We start from the raw sequence: 25,021 nt of genomic DNA, 5'->3' as shown, positions 1-25,021 counted from the left end.
CTCGTTATGTCAGAGTAGTGTCAGCTGTTTCCCCATGTGTTTCCACTTCCCCCTAATCAACCTTGTGTGTATTTATTCTGTGTGTTTCTGTTCATTCTTTGTCAGGTCGTCTGTTGTTCCATGTCTCCCGGATTTTCCATGTTTATGTTTTTGCAACGTTCAAGGTTTTGTTCTTTGCATTTAGTTTTCCCAGTTTAGTTCTAGTTAGGTTCTTTCTTGTGTGCATCTGCCTTTTGTTTTTGTACTCTTTTATCAGCCACATTAAACGGCTCGCTTTTAACCTGACTGTGTTTTACCCAGCAGACATTTATTTCAGTGACTTTTTTGGATTTAACGGACTTTGGATTATTTCCTGTGCAGGGAAGCAGGAGGAGGAGAAGGAGGCTATTTGGGCTCAGATGACCCGGATAGCCACGGCTAACCCAAGGTTTCTGGATTTTCTTGCCTGATGATTTAAAGAACTTTGTTACTGCCTCAACCTCAGTAGTAATATAAAGGCACTTTTTAACTAGTTTAGGAGCATTTCACTTTTCTTTTGTGCTCTGAAAGACACAGAGGCTAGTAGTTTTTAAAACAAAGTACCACAAACAACATGTATCCTTTTAGAAATAAACTTTTCTTGTGATACTTCTAAAAACCACATATTCTTAACTAGCCACAATAGCACTGTATCGACCCCCCAATGTTCCTTTAATGCAACCTATAATTGTCTAGTAGCCACACAAACGCACTGCAACAGTAAGACTTGATGATTAGACAGAGGGGGTTACAGGTAGGGCCCCAACAGTCAGCAAAACAAGTCATAAAACAATAAAAGCTGCATACTTATCAAGAGCATCCCAGCACACACATCCCAACTGTAGTTCCATAGTTTCCACCTTTTTTCTTTACAAACTGCTCCTTTATCTAACAATGACACCTCCTAGCGACTAACTAAACCTCCATAGTTTTTCACCTTTTTTCTTTACAAACTGCTCTTTTCATCTCTCCATGTCAGAGGTCAACTGAAACCAAGTCCACCTATATAAAAACACCCCATCAGACACACAGTATTTTCCTCAGCACTTCACAACTTTCGCAAGGTATATCGTTTTAAAATGCCACCGGCCACACACGTAAGACCATATTTTGTTTGATTATTTCAGTTAATGCTAGAATCTGATTTTGGTTTCTGTGACTGTTTTATACTTACATTTATGTATTTGTTTAATACTGTATGAAGAACAAGTTTTTTTCTTTTTGTAAATTTTGGAGTAGATATACTGTGTGCCAAGTTCCTTGTTTAAAAATCATTTGGAAACATAAAAAAAGATGAAACATCATTCTACTCAAAATTTTAGCTTTTGAAAGATTATGAATAACTTTTGTTCTTTTCCTTTTTCTCTAGTCCCTGATGAACCACCTAATCTTCAGTGTGCAGACATGTGTGTTGCTGACTGTGAGCCTACCAGATACTCTCAGTGTACTGCATATGTGCCATATAACAACAGGCTGTGTCTGGAAGAACATCAAGTAGATGCACGTGGGGTTAGTTGACTGCTAATATTACTGTATATCATCTGTGTATGTTTTAGATATTTTGGGGAGCACAAACTACATTTCTCTTCTCTCGGGGTGATTCTGGTGGTGGAGTGATTTACAACAACATGATTTATGGTGTAATCAGTTCTGGTTTTGAACGTGTCTGTACTGGACCAGCTGTTACTGTGAATGTTTGTTCTGACATGAACTGGATAAATCAGAAAATTGCTCAAAATAATGGAAAATAACTGAATGAAAATAACATCCAGAATAAACAATCATCTCTACATGAAACTTGTGTGCTGTGTGTTGTTTCTACTCTAGAATATCTTCATGTTAACTGCAAATTGTGAACCTTTTTCTTTGGTCTAAAATATTGTGTCAGATTTGCAGCTTGTGTGTGTTTGAATGTGGTGTCACGTGTGTAGCAGCTCATCCTGTTGTTCAGAAACTCTCAGACTCACACTGTGAAGATGCAGAAAGGCTTTCTGATCAGACATGCCACCAATCAGCTGCAGGGCCTGAACATGATAAACTTCATAAATCTGAGTTGATTGTTGGGGGTGGAAATGTTTACATGGAGGCTGTTGGCTCATTGGTGTCAGATGAACTTTTTTTCAATCACTGCACTGAGGGCATTAAAATAAATACAGTAACCATCAAAATAAGTTTTGTTGATAAAATACATTTCTTGAAACCGTCCATTGTATTGTCCGAACTCTAAACACTGAATCCAATTTTCAAACTAAAAGCAGTGCTTTCAAAATTTACACTAAAGCAAAAAAACCTACAAGAACAAAAAATAAACAAAATAAAATTATAGTACATAGCGACATATGTGTTTTATTTCTCATAACACATCATTTCCATCTTGTCTTCAGTCCTGCATTTTTATACTTCTAAGACCAAAATGAAAACTAAACTCTTCATATTCACAAACACTATTTGTTTCAGGATTTCATCATGATTAATTTTCCATATGAGGCAGTGCTTTCAAATTACTTTTGAAGTAGTACAGAGAAATTACTCTTCTCCTCTTCTTTTAAATTGCAACAATATTTTCCAACTGAGCAGTAAAAGGACACGGAACTCAAACATGAAGCATCAACGTGATGTTTAGATGTCGATTAATATTACAATAAGAGACTAAAGTAACTCGCTTTGAACACTTCAGTTTTCTCTCTTGATGCTGCTCTTTGTTTCCTCCTCCACTTGTATTTTTCTGCACTTCAGTGAATGTGCATAGCGCCCTCTGTTGTATGTTTGGGAGAACTGCACTGCATTGTCATCAAATGAAACTGTGCAGAGGTGGAAAATGAGCAAAGGAAGCACATCAACTGAAGAAGCTTCTTGGATCAGAAGTTAAACATCATCCAGAACCTTAAAGAAGTAAAGTCACTTTATTTCCAGGCTCCTTAGACAACCATGACCTGGATGACTGAGAACCTACAAACACACATGAGCAGCAGTTTATTTAATGTGGACCTGAGCGGTGCCCAAACCAACAACCAAACAATTTTTATTGAACCCTACTTCAGCCAATCAGCAGTCTTTATCTCTTTCAGCATCAAACACAAACCACACCTTGAAGAGAGGTGACAAATCCACAAACACCTTCAAATGTAAACACACATCACACATGATCAACATGGATCCTAACATAGTTGATACTTTTTTTTGTAAAGCCTGATACTAAATGTATGCAGGCCACCTGAACTGCTTTGTCTCGAGTGCCGCCCACTGGGTTGGTCACTAGAACTGTGTGTTGCCATCACTGGAGCCGTGGTTGGTCTTTTAGATTATTTAGACTGGGACTGTTTTTTGTTGATTAGGCGGCATGGTGTCCTGACGGCTGCCTCTGTTGTTTTTTTTCCCAGGAGGAGGAGAGTGGAGCACAGGTGGACAGCAGCCACGGAGCAGAGAGCACGGAGTTTTGGGTGAAGACATGACACAGGAGTCGAGAGAGCTCAAGGGATTATTGTGTTGTCTTATTTACTCCACTGTAAATAAAGAGCACTGTCCATCGCACGAGTCCTGCTTTTGGGTCCTCCTTCCCCACTTCACAAACACTGAAACTAATTATACAGGTAATAATAAAGGAACCAAAAGTTCACATCTATAGCTTTAAATTTGGACAAATCTGTCAACACAACCATCAAGAATAGAATAAAATACAAACAAACACTGAAACTAATGAAAAATTACACATGATATATGAACTGTGGAAACTAACTGAACAATAAAACTCAGAATAAACAAATTCAAACATTATATGAAAGGTATAAACTGATTTGCATCTTATTGATTTGCAGGCTTACTTTGCTCCAGGACTTGACGACTGGCCCAACCCGTACAGTCTTTGTCTCTTAATACTGAATGTTGAAAACTGATACTCATGGACACCTTATTTCAGTCTCTTTACTTTGTTTTGCCGTTATTGCTGTTTGTTACGAGTTCAAATATTGAGGGTGAGCACAAAACAATAATGGTCCAGAAGAGCTTCGGTCAAACAATGATTTTAATGAACACGCGCGTGGGGAGATGAACACTGCCCACAGACAGCATCGATCTCCGCCCAATGATACACAAGCAGTTGTTTTATACCATCAGGGTTTACTTTTATGACGCCCCCTCATGCGTCAAGCAGATACAACACATGCATAAGTTTCAAAACCACAAATGTTCTGTTGACGACTTTTGACACATTTAAAAGGACATCTTCTCCGTCTCGAGGCCAGGTGCTTCCTATTAATCTTCTAACTCTCGCTTATCTCCTGGAACAAACTGTCCCTTAGGCAGACATAATTTTGCAATCACAAGCTTTTGCAAACTATTATTTGAACTCTTACCTAAATATGAGTCTAACTACTGTTTGTGTGTGTGTGTCTCGACCTCCAACGCACTCAGCCTCACCCCGCCCGTTGATGCTTCTAACCTTTTACCAGACAGACGCTCTCTGTGATAGGTGTAATAATCTTAACTAAGAACATGTGTAATCTATTGAATAAATGCTTTGATGAAATGATAATTAATGTAATGGTAATGATGATGGTTATGAATAGTAGCAGTAAAATATTTCCCTGATCTCCACACTCCCGCTTTTGACCTCTTGACCACAAGAGGTCACCATACGTTGCTTGTGTCACTCCTCGACCCACTCAGCTGCTTCCATGTCCATCAATGGCATCATGGGCCCGGGTCACCGTTCCCTCTCTAGCCGTCCTCTGGCCCAGGGAATGAGACAACACCCTTTGAGACATCAGACAAAAACAAACACCTTTCCCTACTACGCCTCCCACACTTATCTCCTCAATTGGTCTCTTAATTCTTCAAACTTGGTTCAAGCTATCATGTTTGGGACTCTCTAATCAAAAGCAAGCCTGACTTATGGCCTTGGCTCCCTATTTCGTCTACCTTTAACAACGGCGGGAGTGAAGCTCCCGTGGAATGTGCTCTGTCTCCTCTATTATCAGAAAAAGCAAGGTCCTGACTCTCTGAAAACAGTATTTCTTATACCTCAGCAGTATAATGCATCATAAAACAATATCATTCATTCACAATAAATCAGCAGCCTAATGTAATACAAATCAGTTTAACAAATGTAATAGTTATCACCTTCTTCTAATTCAGGAGAATAATGCAAACTAAAACTACATAATAATTTCACAATCATTAATCAGGGGCATAACGTGGCATAAGATAATATAATAATCTCACAGTCCCCCTTTGATCTCTTTTAAAAGAGATCACTTACACCCTAGAATCCAGGTTTGTGAGGTCCATTTCTTCTTCTTAGTCCTGAGGCCCTGTGTCCCCGTTTAACGAGTGGACCATATTGGATGACCTCTGTGATTGCGCAGTTCAGATGCAAGAAAAACTATGATTACAACAACAGTAGTTACAGATAACACTCCCATCGCTCTCCAGTTCTCCCACAGCTTTATCTTGGTGCTCCAGTTTCCCCAACCTCATTTTGGTGCCACCTTGTACCTTTCAAACATACTCAGACTAGAACCTCTGTCCAAGGAGCTTTTAACCTTTACTTTATTGCTGCAGCTATCAGTGTCTTCCAGTCGGGTGATTCTCTGCTCTTCTTTCTTCGACCTCAGGGGTTAGACCACCCTTCAGTCGTTGCACAGATCAGGGGATTATTCTGCCCCGATTTTCAAACAACGATCTGTGTATTCTGGGGTCACAGCCGTGTCCCCCTTTTTACCAAGAGCCTCTCGAACCTCGTTGGTCTGGTGTTCCTGGTTTTTTGCCAACCCCTTCATGGTTATTGCTGTGTTCACGGGATCCATCCTTTTGAGGTGACTAACTAGAGCCCAAACTGCATGACCCTTGGCCCCAGTTGCTGTCTCGGCAGTCTCCACGTCTATCTCTGCTGCGAAGGATCCTCATATCTCCGTGACCTCGTCTGGTGTCTGTTCCTTTCTCTGTAAGACAGAAAACCAAAACACCTCTCTGCCTAGCCTTAATAATCTAATGTTGTTATTCATTGTTCCTCTAGTCATTCAAAATTGGTTTAGAATATTCAGAATGTTCAGGACTCTCTGGCCCAGGGACTTATTCTAATCATAATCTATGTGTGTGTAAGCGTGTTTGCATTTAGCCCTCTGCACTCAAAGTTAATACCTGCAATATATCAGTCCGGACCATCATGCCGAACGAAGCTTATGACCTTCTAAAGACTGAGTGCCAACTCATTATGAGCACATTTGCAATGCGTATATGAAAATAAAAATAACCACTTATTTTAGTAAAAGAAATCAAAAACAAATTAACCATTTTTACTTCTAACCTTTGCCACCTTTTTACAAAAATCATGTGTTTCTTTCAGCCTTCCGTCCTACGATTTCCTCTCCAGTGCGATACTCAGCTTCTCATGAACACAGGCATTTTATCCTCTAAACGCTATTCAGTTTATTTCAATCATTAATGCTTAAACATGAAAATCATGCTTTAAACTTCTCACTGGTTCTCTAAAAAAGTCTGGGAACTTTTGAGTCATTACAAGCTTAAGTTTTACCATACCTAAATTATTTAACACACAAATAAAGTCATAGAATATTCATAAAACCATTGTTTGATGTTAAAACTCATCTTCCCCCTTTTTGACACACTCCCATGTGTCAATTCACCTGGAGCTAGAAATTAAAAGAAAAGGTTAGTGACATCATATCTCAGAAAGTATCAGAAATTCTCCTCTCGAGTATCGTTGCCCCAGTCTTGTCATCCTGTGTTAGGAAATGAAATCAGTGTAGTTATTATGTTAAATCTGTTAAACTCCTGGCTCCGCCCAGAGCCTGCATCTGCACAATTGCCTAGAAACAAAACCTGTATTAATATGAACTTCACATTTGAAACGTCGTTTTTTTTTTCCCCACTGTTTTTCCCTCACTGACCACAGCAGGGTTTTCTATGTCTTGATTCAGCCATGAATCCAGCTCACCTGATTCATCCCTGAGCCCAACCGTCACTGGCATCTGATAGTGCTGCACTGCATGTTTTTCCCTTGATGTCACTATTTTCAATGTTTAACCCTTGTGCTCCCCTTCGGGGCAGCCCCAGACCCCGGGGGTCCCAAAGTACCCCACCCTCAGTAGAGACAGGTGAATGAAAATGAAAAAAAAACAGAACAATCATTTGGGGTCGAAGAGTGCCCCAAAGCGATTCTAATGGGTTCGTCAGGGGATCGGGAAAGAAAACGTAGGACTTGGGGGCCACGCACAGAAGCTGCTGCGGCAGCGTGGGGGTCATTGATACCCCAGTACATAAAAATGAAGCATAATCACAATAATGATAATAATAATAATAATAATAATAATAATAATAATAATAATAATAATAAGAAGAAGAAGAAGAAGAAGAAGAAAAAGAAAAAGAAGAATACAACACACAGACGCTTCTGAGTTTTATTTTATTTTATTTGAAATTACACTCACGATACAACTGAGCCAATCTGGAAGGCCATACCTTTTAGGGTATGCGCAATAGGGAGGGTGCGTTTTTAAAATGCCCCCCCTCCCCCCCGGGGCTGTATTTTTGATTACAATATCAACAAACTGTCCGTGTTTCAGGTGCTCGGTGCTGTACAGCGCCCTCGGTGGCTGTGAATACATGATCAGGAGACGTTGAATGGAAGGAATGAAACGCGGCGTGAGGAGTCTTTTCCTGATGCTGTAATAATGTTCAGCGTAAAAGTCATCCTCCAAGTGTCACAGCGGGATGGAACGGACACACGCGCAGGCTCTGAGTTGGGAAACACAAGAATCTTTATTACAGCACACCAGGTGATCTATTTACAGAGGTGAGGGGGAAGCTGGGCTCCGGGGGTCCACACACAAAGGGAAAAGACGCTGAAAGTCCACACGCACTCCGTCCACTCCTCACGCTCCTCTCCACACTCCACAGAAAACACGATGACGTACTCCACTCCTCGCACACTCAATCACTCAGGAAACACAGGGGTTGGTCCAGGGAATGCGGGTCGGCAACGGTCCAGCGACGAGAAACACAGAGCTGCCGTCTTATAAAGGAGCTGGAACACTCTCGTAACGAGCCACAGGTGCGTGATGGCGACCAGGTGCGTGGACCAAGGGCAGAAGCCCACAGGTGAGCTCCGCCCTGGCAGAGGGAGGAGGGAAAGAGAGGAAGGGAGAGAGCAGGAACAAAATGAAAAACATATGTAGCCATACTGAGCCGACCGGGTAGGCACAGGGACCCTGACACCAAGACTCGCAGACACTCGTGTTGTCTCTGGCTGGGGTGATTGGTCTTGCACCCGTTGCATGCTTCGGTGCGGTACTCGTTGATCACTAGGTCGAGTAGGTGATACACCTACGCAGTTTTCACGGTATCGACGAGTAAAGAAGACGCCCAACCGTCAAGCTCGGCGTCTTTAACTGAGAATATCCAAGGGCTCCACCGAGCCCCATGAGAACACAAGATGTAAAGTACGCTCCTGTGCCAAATAATCCCAGGGAAGCGAGGTGGAAGAATTTACACCGCTCCTTCAATTCGATCCTCTCCTCTTCTTCCCTTTTTCTTTATTCTTCCTCCTTTCTCCTCTTCAGCCTTTCTCCTTCGAGAGTCTTCTGGGCCGCCTTATACATCTCGTTGGTGTAGTGGTTTCCTCCATTGAAATCCACCATTTCATCCAAAAGACAGCCCCAGAGTGTCGATCACAGCGATATTTCTACCGTCTTCGCCCTCTGCCTCTTTTCTCAGACAGCCGTCGGTGACAGACTCGGGCGAAACGTCTTCTTTGAAAGCGTTCGCATCCCCCAGGATGGTGTTTCCGGATGCACTCTTTCCCGATCCTGTTTTACCGACCAGAAGGAGTCTCAGTTCTTCACGGGTCGCAGAGCCTGCGGGGTTGGGGAAATGATAGTAACATTTGAATCATTCTAGAAAAAAAAAAAAACATAAAATACTACGTTACACTAGGCTTTTCTTTTGTTATCTTTGTATTGATGTTGACAGCAAGCAGTTTGTCCACATAAAGCGAGTAGCACAAGCAGCACACAACCCTAGGATTGCACTTTACCTTTGTATCGATGTTGACAGCGAGCAGTTTGCCCACATAACGCCAGTAGCACAAGCAGCACACATCCCTGGATCCGGCTTTTGGTCGCCAACATTTTCAGTAAGCTAAGAAAAGAAGAAAGAAAAAAGAGGTGAAATTAAGGCACATTCAAGGAAAGTATTTCAGATCAGATTAGCAAGTTAAACCACACTGAAAATACACGTTGAATAAACCATGGCCCCAAACTGGTCGGTTGTCCCATGTGTTTTCCCCGTAGCTGCTCCGGGCGCACACACAATGAGCCCTGGTTTCGCGACGCAAGCGTAGCAACAACCTCCTTCTACTCCTCACTGCCTCCTGTATGTGTGTGTGTGTGTGTGTGTGTGTGTGTGTGTGTGTGTGTGTGTGTGTGTAGGAGGTACTGGGTTCCTCACAGACGGTGGTGTTCGCGAAACCCACCCTCCCCAAAGCTAAGGGCTCGCCAGCGAGGCGCGTGAGAGTGAGGAAAATGTTTTAAAAAAGGGAAAGGAGGATGAGGAGACACTGAGAGTCCGAGGTCTAAACGGAAGGCTGTGTTCAGGTAACCCGCCCTCCGCAGACCTAAGCGTACGCTAGCGAGGAACTTGAGAATGATGGAGAGGGAGCAAGGAGTACGAGAAGCAACGCAGAGCCCGAGGTCCAACTGGAGGGCGATGTTCGCATAATAGGAAGGCCAAACAGCTTCTCTTTCACTAGCGAGGCGCATGACAACGGTAGAGAAGGAGCAAGAGGACAAGGAGCAACGGATAGCCCAAGGTCCTCACCGAAGGGGGTGTTCGCGAAAACGGCCCTCCACACACCTAAGCATACACTAGCGAGGAGCATAAACGGAGGGCGGTGTTCGCGTAATAGGAAGGCCAAACAGCTTCTCTTTCACTAGCGTGGCGCATGACAACGGTAGAGAAGGAGCAAGGAGGACAAGGAGCAATGGAGAGCCCGAGGTCCTCACCGAAGGGGGTGTTCGCGAAACCGGCCCTCCGGAGACCTACGTGCACGCTAGCGAGGAGCATGAGAACGATGTAAAGGGAGCATAGATGAGGAGGAGGCAAGGAGTGTCTGAAGTCCAAACAGAGAGTGGTGTTCGCGTAATAGGCAGGCCAAGCAGCTGCACTTTCACTAGCGAGGCGCAGGAGAACGATGGAGAAGGAGCAAGGAGGACGAGGAGCAACGGAGAGCTCGATGTCCTCACCGACGGCGGTTTTCGCAAAACCCACCCTCTGCAAACCTAAGCGTACTCTAGCGAGGAGCGTGACAAGGATGTAGAGGGAGCAAGGAGGACGAGGAGGCTCGGAGAGCCTGAGGTCCAACTGGAGGGCGGTGTTCGCGTAATAGGCAGGCCAAGCAGCTGCTCTTTCACTAGCGAGGCGCGGGAGAACGATGGAGAGGAGCAAGGAGGACGAGGAGCAACGGAGAGCTCGATGTCCTCACCGACGGCGTTTTTCGCAAAACCCACCCTCTGCAAACCTAAGCGTACTCTAGCGAGGAGCGTGACAAGGATGTAGAGGGAGCAAGGAGGACGAGGAGGCTCGGAGAGCCTGAGGTCCAACTGGAGGGCGGTGTTCGTGTAATAGGCAGGCCAAGCAGCTGCTCTTTCACTAGCGAGGCGCGGGAGAACGATGGAGAGGAGCAAGGAGGACGAGGAGCAACGGAGAGCTCGATGTCCTCACCGACGGCGTTTTTCGCAAAACCCACCCTCTGCAAACCTAAGCGTACTCTAGCGAGGAGTGTGACAAGGATGTAGAGGGAGCAAGGAGGACGAGGAGGCTCGGAGAGCCTGAGGTCCAACTGGAGGGCGGTGTTCGCGTAATAGGCAGGCCAAGCAGCTGCTCTTTCACTAGCGAGGCGCATGACAACGGTAGAGAAGGAGCAAAGAGGATGAGGAGCAACGGAGAGCCCGAGGTCCAACTGGAGGGTGGTGTTTGCGTAATAGGTAGGCCAAACAACTTCTCTTTCACTAGCGAGGAACTTGAGAATGATGGAGAGGGAGCAAGGAGTACGAGAAGCAACGCAGAGCCCGAGGTCCAACTGGAGGGCGATGTTCGCATAATAGGAAGGCCAAACAGCTTCTCTTTCACTAGCGAGGCGCATGACAACGGTAGAGAAGGAGCAAGGAGGACAAGGAGCAACGGATAGCCCAAGGTCCTCACCGAAGGGGGTGTTCGCGAAAACGGCCCTCCACACACCTAAGCATACACTAGCGAGGAGCATAAACGGAGGGCGGTGTTCGCGTAATAGGAAGGCCAAACAGCTTCTCTTTCACTAGCGTGGCGCATGACAACGGTAGAGAAGGAGCAAGGAGGACAAGGAGCAATGGAGAGCCCGAGGTCCTCACCGAAGGGGGTGTTCGCGAAACCGGCCCTCCGGAGACCTACGTGTACGCTAGCGAGGAGCATGAGAACGATGTAAAGGGAGCATAGATGAGGAGGAGGCAAGGAGTGTCTGAAGTCCAAACAGAGAGTGGTGTTAGCGTAATAGGCAGGCCAAGCAGCTGCACTTTCACTAGCGAGGCGCAGGAGAACGATGGAGAAGGAGCAAGGAGGACGAGGAGCAACGGAGAGCTCGATGTCCTCACCGACGGCGTTTTTCGCAAAACCCACCCTCTGCAAACCTAAGCGTACTCTAGCGAGGAGCGTGACAAGGATGTAGAGGGAGCAAGGAGGACGAGGAGGCTCGGAGAGCCTGAGGTCCAACTGGAGGGCGGTGTTCGCGTAATAGGCAGGCCAAGCAGCTGCTCTTTCACTAGCGAGGCGCGGGAGAACGATGGAGAGGAGCAAGGAGGACGAGGAGCAACGGAGAGCTCGATGTCCTCACCGACGGCGTTTTTCGCAAAACCCACCCTCTGCAAACCTAAGCGTACTCTAGCGAGGAGCGTGACAAGGATGTAGAGGGAGCAAGGAGGACGAGGAGGCTCGGAGAGCCTGAGGTCCAACTGGAGGGCGGTGTTCGCGTAATAGGCAGGCCAAGCAGCTGCTCTTTCACTAGCGAGGCGCAGGTGAACGATGGAGAAGGAGCAAGGAAGAGGAGGAGCAACGGAGAGCACGTGGTCCTCACTTAGGCCGGTTTACGCATAACCCAAGACCCAATTCATTTGAAAGCCTGATGCTTAACATTGTCCACCCCAGCTGTGAAACTCAGAAACCAGTCTTACTTGTTATCATCTATCGTCCACCTGGGCCTTACACAGAGTTTCTGTCTGATTTCTCAGACTTTATATCTAATTTAGTTCTGAGCTCAAATAAAATAATTATTGTGGGTGATTTTAACATCCATGTAGATGCTAAAAATGACAGCCTCAACATGGCATTTAGTCTGTTATTAGACTCAATTGGCTTCTCTCAAAATGTAAAAGAACCCACCCACCACTTTAATCACACTCTAGATCTTGTTTTAACATATGGCATAGAAACTGAACATTTAACAGTGTTTCCTGAAAACCCTCTCCTGTCTGATCATTTCCTGATAACATTTACATTTACAATAATTGATTACACAGCAGTGGAGAGTAGATTTTATCAAAGTAGATGTCTTTCTGAAAGCGCTGTAACTAAGTTTAAGAATATAATCCACCCACTGTTATCATCTTCAATGCCCTGTACCAACACAGAGCAGAGCAGCTATCTGAACGCTACCCCAACAGAGGTTGATTATCTTGTTAATAATTTCACCTCCTCACTACGTACGACTCTGGATACTGTAGCTCCAGTGAAAACTAAGGTCTCTAATCAGAAGTACCTGACTCCGTGGTATAATTCTCAAACACGTACCCTAAAGCAGATGACTCGTAATCTGGAGAGGAAATGGCGTGTCACAAATTTAGAGGATCATCATTTAGCCTGGAGAAATAGTTTGCTGCTTTATAAGAAAGCCCTCCGCAAAGCCAGAACATCTTACTATTCATCACTGATTGAAGAAAATAAGAACAACCCCAGGTTTCTCTTCAGCACTGTAGCCAGGCTGACAAAGAGTCAGAGCTCTGTTGAGCCAACCATCCCTTTAACGTTAACTAGTAATGACTTCATGAACTTCTTCACAAATAAATTTTTTATCATTAGAGAAAAAATTACCAGTAATCATCCCACAGATGTAATATTATCTACAGCTACTCTTAGTACCATTGATGTTAAGTTTTAAGACTCTTTTTCTCCAATTGATCTTTCTGAGTTAACTTCAATAATTACTTCCTCCAAACCATCAACGTGTCTTTTAGACCCCATTCCTACAAAACTGCTCAAAGAAGTCCTGCCATTGATTAATTCTTCGATCTTAAATATGATCAACCTATCTCTAATGGTCGGCTATGTACCACAGGCCTTCAAGCTGGCTGTGGTTAAACCTTTACTCAAAAAGCCATCTCTAGACCCAGCAGTCTTAGCTAATTATAGGCCAATCTCCAACCTTCCTTTCATATCAAAAATCCTTGAAAGAGTAGTTGTCAAACAGCTAACAGATCATCTGCAGAGGAATGGTTTATTTGAAGAGTTTCAGTCAGGTTTCAGAGCTCATCACAGCACAGAAACAGCTTTAGTGAAGGTTACAAATGATCTTCTTATGGCCTCTGACAGTGGACTCATCTCTGTGCTTGTCCTGCTAGACCTCAGTGCAGCGTTCGATACTGTCGACCATAATATCCTATTAGAGCGATTAGAACATGCTGTAGGTATTACAGGTACTGCACTGCAGTGGTTTGTATCATATCTATCTAATAGACTCCAATTTGTGCATGTAAATGGAGAGTCCTCTTCACACACTGAGGTTAATTATGGAGTTCCACAGGGTTCAGTGCTAGGACCAATTCTGTTTACATTATACATGCTTCCCTTAGGCAGCATCATTAGAAGACATAGCATACATTTTCACTGCTATGCAGATGACACCCAGCTCTATCTGTCCATGAAGCCAGATAACACACACCAATTAGTTAAACTGCAGGAATGTCTTAAAGACATAAAGACCTGGATGGCCGCTAACTTTCTGCTTCTTAATTCAGATAAAACTGAGGTTATTGTACTCGGCCCTGAAAATCTTAGAAATATGGTATCTAACCAGATTCATACTCTGGATGGCATTACCTTGGCCTCCAGTAACGCTGTGAGGAACCTTGGAGTCATTTTTGACCAGGACATGTCCTTCAACGCACATATTAAACAAATATGTAAGACTGCTTTCTTCCATTTGCGCAACATCTCTAAAATTAGAAATATCCTGTCTCAGAGTGACGCTGAAAAACTAGTTCATGCATTTATTACTTCCAGGCTGGACTACTGTAATTCATTATTATCAGGATGTCCAAAAAACTCACTGAAAAGCCTTCAGCTAATCCAAAATGCTGCAGCAAGAGTCCTGACAGGGACTAGAAGGAGAGAGCATATTTCTCCTGTTTTGGCTTCCCTTCATTGGCTTCCTGTTAAATCCAGAATTGAATTCAAAATCCTGCTCCTCACATACGAGGTCTTAAATAATCAGGCCCCATCTTATCTTAATGACCTTGTAGTACCATATCACCCTATTAGAGCACTTCGCTCTCGCTCTGCAGGCCTACTTGTTGTTCCTAGAGTATTTAAAAGTAGAATGGGAGGCAGAGCCTTCAGTTTTCAGGCCCCTCTTCTGTGGAACCAGCTTCCAGTTTGGATTCGGGAGACAGAAACTATCTCTACTTTTAAGATTAGGCTTAAAACTTTCCTTTTTGCTAAAGCATATAGTTAGGGCTGGACCAGGTGACCCTGAATCCTCCCTTAGTTATGCTGCAATAGACGTAGGCTGCCGGGGGATTCCCATGATGCATTGAGTTTTTCCTTTCCAGTCACCTTTCTCACTCACTATGTATTAATAGACCTCTCTGCATTGAATCATATCTGTTATTAACCTCTGTCTCTCTTCCACAGCATGTCTTTTATCCTGTCTTCCTTCTCTCACCCCAACCGGTCGCAGCAGATGGCCGCCCCTCCCTGAGCCTGGTTCTGCCGGAGGTTTCTTCCTGTTAAAAGGGAGTTTTTCCTTCCCACTGTCGCCAAAGTGCTTGCTCATAGGGGGTCATATGATTGTTGGGTTTTTCTCTGTATCTATGAAGCGCCTTGAGGCGACTTTTGTTGTGATTTGGCGCTATATAAATAAAATTGAATTGAATTGACTCACACAGTTATGTAGATATCCCCGTCCTGTTGTCTCGGGATGCATCACGCTGCCTTGCCTGGGGTTAGCTTCTGTTTTCTGGGGATGAGGGTTGAGTGTGCTCCCTTACCTTTTCAAGGTAAGCTAGGTTAGCCTTCTTGTGTGAGCTTTTCAAGTGCACTTTAAGGTTTGTGGGATTTTTTTCCCTTTAGAAATGTCCCTCATAATTTGTCTCTTTCCACTACAAGACACTTGCTTTATCCAAAACACAGTCATATTCAAAGTAATCCCAAATTGGACTCTGGGCTTTCTCCTGACTTTTCCTGACATGATTCTGCGCGTGGACGGAGCAGCAACACAGACGACTCGACTAACGTACTGCCACCTGCTGGCATAATGAGACACAGCAAGAAAAAATCTGGAAACTAAACTTCATTTTCACCCTTGACTATTGTAGGACACACACACACATCAATGAAAACTAAACACATTTTTGCCATAAATTCAGTTAATTTTAGTTAGTTTTGTGAACACTCATTACAGTTTTAGTTAATTTTCCTTTTTTTGTTTTTATTTTTATTTCCGTTAACTTCTAGTTTTCGTTATTTCGTTAGTTTTCGTTAATGATAATAACCTTGCTCTGCACACTGGAATAAACATAATCAACATGATCAACATTTTACTGCGTGTTGTTTCACCATCTTATCGATTCCAACTCTCCATCCGCATGTGGTTTGGCACATTATATTTATCTAGAACTCCACTCTGTCTCTAAATGTTTGAAGAATTTTTCATGTTTGGGGTCAAATTTTAAGAATTTGACCATACGTGAAATTAATGGTGTTATCACCCCCATCGGGGCTTACCTTTCCCACTTCTGATGATATTCCTCCCTATTCTTTGCAAGTACCCCCTTTTGGTGGCGAGAAACTGTTGGTGTGGTCAAGTGAGTGCTGTAAAAACAAAAGCTCAGGACAGAACAGTTATCAGTCATGTACTTCACACAAAATTAGCATATATTTGATTTCATATTGATCCTCTCAGTGTAATGGTACATTTTAATTTGAATTTATCAAAGCTAAACACAATAATTTTTCCTTGTTTATTTTGCTCTTGTTCTTGTGCAGCACTACATCCTATCACATGCCCCTGTCGGTTATATCCTACTTTTAAATTGCTGACTATTTCAAGAAAGCACCCAAAAGACAGGGACCAGTGTTTATTATTACATATCTCCATTTTGAATGTGACAAGCCTACCATTTCCCTGTTATCCATAGATATTAATAGAGTTTTTTGGCTTTTTTCCTCTATAAAAGTTAATTGACTCTTTACAGTGGCCTGCTATGGTTAATAATAACATGTTCAGTCATGAGTGAAATCAAAGCTTTTCTTCACTTTAGCATTTAACATTCCCAACAATATAATGTGATACATTAATCGAAACACAGCTACTAAAACACAATTTTCTTAATGCAAACATCAGTAACTCAAAATTAGCAACCAAAGGGTTCAGTCTGCAGTTCACACTCATGTGAAGCCACAGCCTCCCCCTTTAGTCTCTGTCATCCTTCTGTTCCTGCAAAAACAAAACAAAGCAAGACAAAACATCCACCCTTCTTTTACAGGCTGGGTGAATTGTTTGTGGACATTTACTAATCCTAAAGTCAGCACCGTTTTTGTCTCAGTATCAAGTCCGTTAAAACTTTTAGTCATCAGTCCATCACAGCCCAGTTACATGCATACATCCACACACATTCATACCAGATATTGCTGCTAATGGAGTCTCACGCGCGACCTATTCGAGCCTCCCTCACCAGCAAGATGACATCATCATTTTAAAGGAAAACAGTTCCTTGTTTTTTGGACTGGATTGACTCGCTGCAATCCTTTTAGGCTCAGGACTTCTCATGTGATCAATGTCCCATATAAGTGAATCTCTCCCAAGCCCATTATAATCATGGAGAAAAATACTTTGCGACTGTTTCCAGTAAGAATATTTTATAGCGCTTTAAAGTTCAATCTCTCAGGCCTGGATTAAAGAGCTGATTTGTTAAATCAGGAACTCACAAAATACCAAAATATCACCACCGGTGGATCACACCTCTCAGATGTTCTTATTTCAGTGCACTGTAACAAAAGCAAAAACAAACGTAACCAATAAAATACTCATATAATAACAAATACTGGGGCCCATTGCAAACATGTCCAAGCATAAAACCATCTTTCTCTCTCTTAGAGAAAGAAAACAATCCAAACCTCACTGATAAAATCAACCTAGTGTTAAGTAAAACCCAAAAATCAACCAAAACTTCACCAGAAAGTTTTTCTCCCTCCCGGGACAATATTGTGCAGGAATACAGGGACCGTAACTCCTTTTTGCCCTGAAAAAAAAACCATGTTGGATTTACTTGATTCAATAGTGGACACTGGTTGCACACAAATGTTTTGCTTTGGCAGAAACTTAAACAACTGAGTTAAATCAACACAACCTTTTCATATTCAGTAAACCTGTGCATTTTGTGTTCATAAAACACGATTGAAACATGTTCAGATGGAGTAAGTTGAGCTCCTGGAATATTTATTTCAACACTATTCAATAACTTTTATCCAAATACTACTTGGTCACTTAAATACTACATGTTGTCTTCATATTGCATACGGTTCAACAAAGTCTAGATCCTGGTTACCATAAAAATTGAATGGGTCTACAACAACTACCATCCTCCTATCTTTATCCTGGTTGCAGCAGGGCCGGGAAATAACCCTGAAGTGACAGGTTACCAGGCAGGGTACACCCCGGACAGCTGACCAGTCTATCAGATAGAAACAAACAGCCGTTTACACTTACATTCACGGATAATTTAGAATCATCAATTAACCTAGCTCTAATAGCTGCATGACTTTTCACTGTGGCAGGAAACCAGAATACCCAGAGAGAAACCACTGCAAACTAGCCAGACTGTGGATTTGCACCCAGGACCTTCTTACTGTGGAGCAACAGCACTAACCAGCATGCCAACAATGTAGGAAATACAGGAAAGCTATGATTTCCTGTATTTGATGCAGAATTCTTTTGTTCTTGTCCTTGACAGGTTAATCCACAATAAATAGCAATAGCATGCATGTGGTGTGTGTGTCGTTGTCTGCCTCTTATAACTCCAGTGATTTTCCTGCAATTTGAAATCTTATGCGGTGTTGTGAATTCTGTGCGTTCAGCAACTAACCACTCTTATTAGATTGTATCGTGTCATCTCAATGAGAACAAATTGAGTTGTTGAATTTCGTACAGATCTTTTAAAGCCTGAGGCAATTGTGTTAAACACACGCGAGATGCTTACGTAAATCCAAGGGCTGGCCCCCTTTTTTTTTTCTTTTTTTTCTTTCTTTTTTTTTTTCCAATGTGTTCCTCCTTCAATTAAATCTCAATCACAAAAATGTGGCGCTCCGAAATAAAACTCACACCGTTAACTCATCATTTTCACTCTGTACCACTGCTCCTTATCAGGCTGTGTGAAGCACAGTAAACAATTCAGTCGAGGCCTTGAGCCATAAACAGACATCACGCACAGACATTGTTTTCATAACCAAACTGCTCTAGACCTTGTCCCCTAAATCTACACAAACGCCCTCTGGGTGACATGAAATGCATTTAACCAATAAACAATCAATGGCTTCTTGTTGTTGTAACAGATTCTGTATTTGGATGTTTGTGTGCAGCATTTTGCGTGTCAGCATAAGCATTTGTTAGTAAAGCATTCTTCATTGCATCAGCGTGTGTGTGTGCATCATTCTTCATTGCACAAGTGTGTGCATGTGTGTGTGTGTGTGGATCACTTCTCAGTGAATTGAATCAGCATTTCGATTTGTGTGCGTGTGTGTGTGTCAGTTCTCACTCAATCAACGAGTGCATATGTGTTCATATGTGTGTTTCTCTTCATTCTGAGTCAGTGTATGTAGATGTGTGTGTTTGTGTGTGTTTGTGTGTGTTTGTGTTCATCACTTTCCTGTTCTGGTGTTCTGGGTAAACCACGGCCTGAGGCGTGCCCTGGGGTCCTGCCCTCCTCCATTTCAGTCTGTTTGCATCCATTGGTGCTGCTGCTCAAAGTTCTGTCCATACTGGTTCTGGCCCCAATTGAGGCAGTCCTTTTCTCCAGTGTCCTGCATCTTCTCCTTGTCCAGCTCCTCCTTAACTTGACCCTTTTGCTTCTGTAGCTCCTTCAGGGCTTGCTCCTGCTGTTGGAGCTTTTTGTCAGGTTTGGCGACCTCCTGCTCCAGCAAGCTCCGGCCTGATTTCAAGTCCTGTATCTGGGACTCTAAGCCTGACTGATGGGTTCGATTAGCAGCCAGCTCCTCCTGAGCCATGCTCAGTTTCTGCTCTGATGCCTTGAGCTCTTACTGAGGGCAGAAACCTCAGAGTCTTTTCCGTACACGTCAGATTGAAGTTTATTGATGTTTTCCTTGCTTTGCTCCACGGCCTTCTGCAGCTCTGCTGTCCGGCTCTTCTCAGAGGTCAGCTCCTGGCCGAGCCCCGACACCTGTGCCTTCAGCTTATTTTCTTCTGGTGCTTTTGTCCATTCTGAGGTGCCTCCTGACCTCAGTTACTCCTCCTGTCTCTGGCACGCCCTTTTTGCTGCCCGATCATCCGTGTTGGTCTGTCACTGTCCTGCACAGTTTTAATGCAGAGTTGTTAAGGTCAGCATTCTTTTGCTCCCCCTCACTTTTCATCCGGGCTTAATGGGCGTCTCGTCACTGCTCTGTCAGCTGAAGCTGTCTGGAAATCTCCCCCGTGTAGTGAAACGGGCCTTGGATTTAACGCTCTCCGTCTCCGCTGCATGAGATCGTTTTCCTGCAGCACTGTTGACATTTTCAGGTTGTTGTTGTGGGTCCAGCTGCTGTAGCATTTGGTCAGGGTCACATCAAAGGTGGTAGAGGAGAGAGCAAAGATGGTAGAGGGGAGAGCAGGAGTCCAGGTCAGCCTCGGCAAAGCAGCCTGTAATCAAGCATAAAGAGAAAAAACAAAAACAAAACAAAAACGAAACAAAAACAGGCGAACAGGAAAATGATGTTGTGTTGGCTGTGTTATTCAGAGAGGGGAGAAACAACGGGGCCAGGCCCTGTGTCAGCCTTCTCTCCCCCTTTTTTTGTTTTTTCTCACCATATAATCAACTCATAACCCACCAAGTTGACAGGACAACACAGGTACATGTTAAAATTCTTAAGATCATGTTTAAAAGCCCAAAAGAGGAATTTTCTTTCATTCAGTAATCATTTGTATTAATCAATCAGCAGAAAACATGTCACAATTTGAATCTTTTAACCACTAAATTTGTCGTGTCATCACTGGTTGGTCAGACCAGTGTCTTTTTTTTTTTTTTTGAAGTTAAGCTGTTGTCCTGCAACCCAGAAAGTTTATTTGTTAGTTGTGGATAAACTTCATCATTCAACAACAGGTGTATGTTAAGTTTCGCTGCTTTAACCTTGCTGGAAAATCTTCACGTGTTCATGAATGTAAGCTGTTTTTTCATTGCGTGTGTGTGCGCGTTTGTGGGTGGGTTAATTTAACTTTTTTCTCAAACGAGGCATTTCTCTAACACGTGCCTTTCTTATACATTTCTTTGGTTGTGTTTTTATTTTGTTTCCCAAATTTTGATTCCCCACCTTAAATAACAGCATTCCATGTCTACAGCCAGGAGTTAGAGCTTGCTTGTGAGATTCAGGGACACATGGTGCTAATAACAATTCAGCCAAAAACTTGCCTGAAAATTTCCAGTGATGGTAACCGATAACTGGAGGAGAAGATGTCCTTTAAGCTTCTTTTCAGGGTGGGGACAAAGCTGGGGTCAAGCTGCAAACTTTTGAGCCAAAGCTTGGCCTGTCTGTCGTCCCAATTCTGTTAATTTATCCTTTTGCCGCTGTACTCAGGTTTCCAGGTTGAGAGAAATCCACCTGTATTAACACACTAAAATATTCACTTAGTATTTCTTTTCTGAAAACATCCACTCGCTTCATCTGCCTAGATTTTACTCTCTCTCGGTGCATACTTCACACAGTCAGGCAGTTGCCTTTTATGGGCATGCAAAGTTCCTGTCTCACACACAGCTACTCACCCCGGCAGCTGCAAAGCCGTCTTCACGTCCTCTCTCCACACTCTCAGCCACAATCCTCCATTAATATGAATGTATAAAACCAGTAATAATTATCCCTAGAAACACACCCTCAAGAAAATTCACTGTATACACACAATTCACTGTTCACCATAAAACTGAAACAAATCACTCCCGTATTTATCACTCAATCTTACCCTGCCGACTGAAGTGCCGGTCTAAATCATGCACGATTTGTCTCTTCTATATCAAAACCCAGCCATATATCAAACATTCACCGTAGTCATTCAAAACCTTATTTGTAATATTATAATCAACAAAATCAGCGTTTTTATTACAGGCATGTATCATTGTTTGCAAATCATAATTATAAAACTCAAAAACACGCTAAACAGGAAGCAAAAGTCCTCTGTGCGCTTCACAGCAGCCACCTCATTTGCATGTTCACACACCGTCTAAAAATAGCTCGCAGCGCTGCAGCGCGCTGTCGTCACACACAGCCTCGTCTCACACACAGCTCTATTATTTTATATTACAAAGACGTCATATATTTACAATCACTCTCAGGCCTGACAGCTTTAGCGCCTACACAATTTTGACAAATTTAAGTTAACGGGTCCAACCGAAGAAAGTCCAACTTTTTTGTGATCAATTAACCAGTATCAGACTCTAACCGTTTCTGGCCTAATCTCTAAAATCCCTAACTCAATTTAACAGTGTCCAAAAAAGCGCAGATACCGTTCCAAACGGTAAAGTGGTGCAACCACTAGTTATTCTGGAGTGCCCCAAGCTCCACAGTGACCAACTGACTATCCCTCAAAGAGGACAAGGCCTAGGCGTCCCCGGCCTTGGCAAGCGTTACCTCTGAGCACTGCGCTTCTTAGCGGTTCCACCGCCGTTCTAGGATAATTTATAACACTTTGAAACAACAGTGAACCCCCCAAAACAAGAGTATGACTGAGGCAGGTGCAACCTAGTGGTCAATGGAGCCTCTAACTCACAAAATGACCAATTCCCTATCAAACTACTTGGGCTTCTAACCCAATTTCACTGTTCTACTTTACCTTGGGACTCTAACCCAGTATTATAACTTACTTCAACTTTCAAATCTCATGAGATTTTCATTAAAATCAAAACAGACATCTACCAGTAATTTCAGTGAGTAGACTTTAATTTTATCATGTCCAATTTGGCACACTTTGGAAATAGATTCAACAGGTAGTGCCTTACCTTTGTATAAGCCGGCTTATGCCACTCACGTCAGACCACTGGCTTGTGCCTGTCTGTTAGACAACCTCGGACCGTCCAAACCTCCAACTTCCACCCCAATACCACAGGACGAGCCCCCAAACTGTTACGGATTCAAATATTGGGGATGGATACAAGAGGAAAAACCAAAATAACCACACTGGTCCGGCCGGGTTGAGTCAAACGATGATTTTAATGATCACACGCGTGGGAGATGGACACCGTACGCAGACAGCATCAGATCTCAAAATAGTGGAGCATTGATCAAACTCTTATAGCCTCTAGTGGCCCCCACCTAATCATAAAAGCCTAAACATTCACATTCTTTCTCTCACACAGCGCCTAAGCTACGACCTTGGCTCCCTGTTTATCTGCTCCTGCTGAGATGGGGCAGAAAACCTCTCCAGTATGTTCTGTTCTCTTCTAATCAGACAAATAAGGCAATGGCTTTCTGCGAACAGTATTTCTTATAACTCAGCAGTATAATGCATCATAAAACAATATCATTCGTTCACAATAAATCAGCAGTCTAATGTAATGCAAATCAGTTTAACAAATGCAATAGTTATCACCTTCTTCTAATTCAGGAGAATAATGCAAGCTAAAACTACATAATAATTCACAATCTTTAATTAGGGGTCTAACATGGCATAAAATAATATTATAATCCCACAATCCCTAGAAATGTGTTTCCAGAGTCCCAGGTTTAGTGACTTCCTGTCCACCATCACATTAGCTGAGTAGTTGTCAAATTTGAGGGGAGCAGAGGAGATCAGACACCAGTCAGCAGGTCAGAGGCCATCTCTCATTTCACAAATCAATCGCTTGATTTATAAATGGAACAAACACCCCATCAGACCAGGTAATGACCCATTATGAGACAACAGCCGTCTGAGAGGAGATGTTCTGTATCACAAAACATGGGAAACAAACAAACTCTAGGCATTCTGAAATATATAAAGCTCAACAAAAAAAGACAACCATATCAGATCCTGATGTAATTCATGTTGTTGTCTTTATTAGTCATTTAAAAAGAGGTCTAGAAAAAGTGTCCAGGAAGAGATTCTACTATTTATGCAGCACTGCCCCCGTGTGGCCACAAAGACACACAACAGCTTCATTTCTCAGCCTGTTGCCTTCTTTTTCCTTCATGATGTAAACAGTGAATGAACCGAAAGAAGTCAACCCATAAACTGTTAAACTGACACAACAGTCATGATGATTATGTAGCAAGTTGTAGTTGACTTTCTGGTGGTCGTTTTGGTATACAATGTAAAAGCCATTTTCTTTTATAAATACACCATACACTTTGTTCTCGACCATTTCTTTTCCTCATATCCTTAACGGACAGTGGAGGAACACTACATCTAGCTTCTGTTTAACATTTATCCAGGCGCCCCCACACTGTACCTCTACAGAAACCAAGGGAGAGAGACAGACACACAAAGATTTCCACTTGAATCTTGGTCTCAAAATAGAAAAAGTTTTATCACAAAATAATTACAAGAGCACAAATAAAAACTCAAAACCAAAGACAAATGAAATAAAAAGGCAAGGCCCTGCGAATGAACACAGCACATCTTGCACACCTTTAAAATTCACAAATTTCAGTTTTCTTTGTCAGTCTGTGGTATTAAAAAAATCTCAACATGATGACCAATGTTTGACCTTTCACCTCTAGCATAGTTTTCTCTGGATTTCAATCTGGCCACTCCTGAAATGACATTTATCAGTGTATGTACAGCATCCATTTTTGGTTTAGACAGTCTGACACAGACCGTCTCCATGGCAACCTCCAAGACTCTCCTTTTCCTAAAAAAAAAAAGTCTCTATATGACCACCAATAAACCTGTTACACCATATTTTTTCACCAGCTCACCTTTGCTGAAGGTTGTCATACAAATCTAAACATCTTTTGAGAAAGTCCACATCACTCTGATCTGTAATGAAAACAGAAAAACAATGACAACACCAGCAGAGGCCTCCGACATAAACCTGGCAACATAAATCTAGATAACTTTGCTTCTCTTAAAACATTTAACACAGATTAAATTTCTAACAAATATACCAATATAGATATATATTCCAGGAACAGGACATTCCAGTTAGATCCTCTCCAAACTTATACTGGGCAGCTCAGCCCATCATCCACTTTTACAAAACAGAAAGCCGCCTGATACAACAGCCCCAAAAGTGACAAAAATCCACCTCCAAAAAGCAAAACTTCTCATAATGGAAAAACAAAAAAGATTGTCAATCCTATCAAACACTTTCTCTTAATCTAAAGAAATTATTCCAACATCAAACTGTACAATTTACAAATAACTACCAAGTCTCTCATGAGAAAACTCTTGTTCACATTAGAGCTGTGTGGTACACAGTACGACTGATCTCTGTGAGTGATTCATTTCACAAAGTGTTTCAGCCTGGTGGCCAGTACCTTTGAAGGAAGTTAGTAATCTGTGCATAAC

General features: G+C 42.8%; 1 long non-coding RNA gene across 1 annotated transcript; it reads right to left on the bottom strand.

Annotated features, from left to right (window-relative positions):
* Window positions 1-7,521: 7,521 nt before the first annotated feature.
* On the bottom strand, window positions 7,522-21,458 carry LOC146386076 (uncharacterized). Its single transcript, XR_014800545.1, has 3 exons — window positions 16,063-21,458; window positions 9,071-9,174; window positions 7,522-8,891 (listed from the first exon to the last, which is right to left on the bottom strand). It is a non-coding gene; the product is annotated as an uncharacterized LOC146386076 (long non-coding RNA).
* Between the last annotated feature and the right edge of the window lie 3,563 nt (window positions 21,459-25,021).

The sequence above is a fragment of the Perissodus microlepis genome, chromosome 6 (genome assembly GCF_051167445.1).
Source record: "Perissodus microlepis isolate ML-2025 ecotype Zambia chromosome 6, ASM5116744v1, whole genome shotgun sequence".
Lineage (NCBI taxonomy): Eukaryota > Metazoa > Chordata > Actinopteri > Cichliformes > Cichlidae > Perissodus > Perissodus microlepis.
The sequence above is the reverse complement of the archived record's forward strand: the minus strand, read 5'-3'. Positions and strand labels throughout refer to the sequence as shown.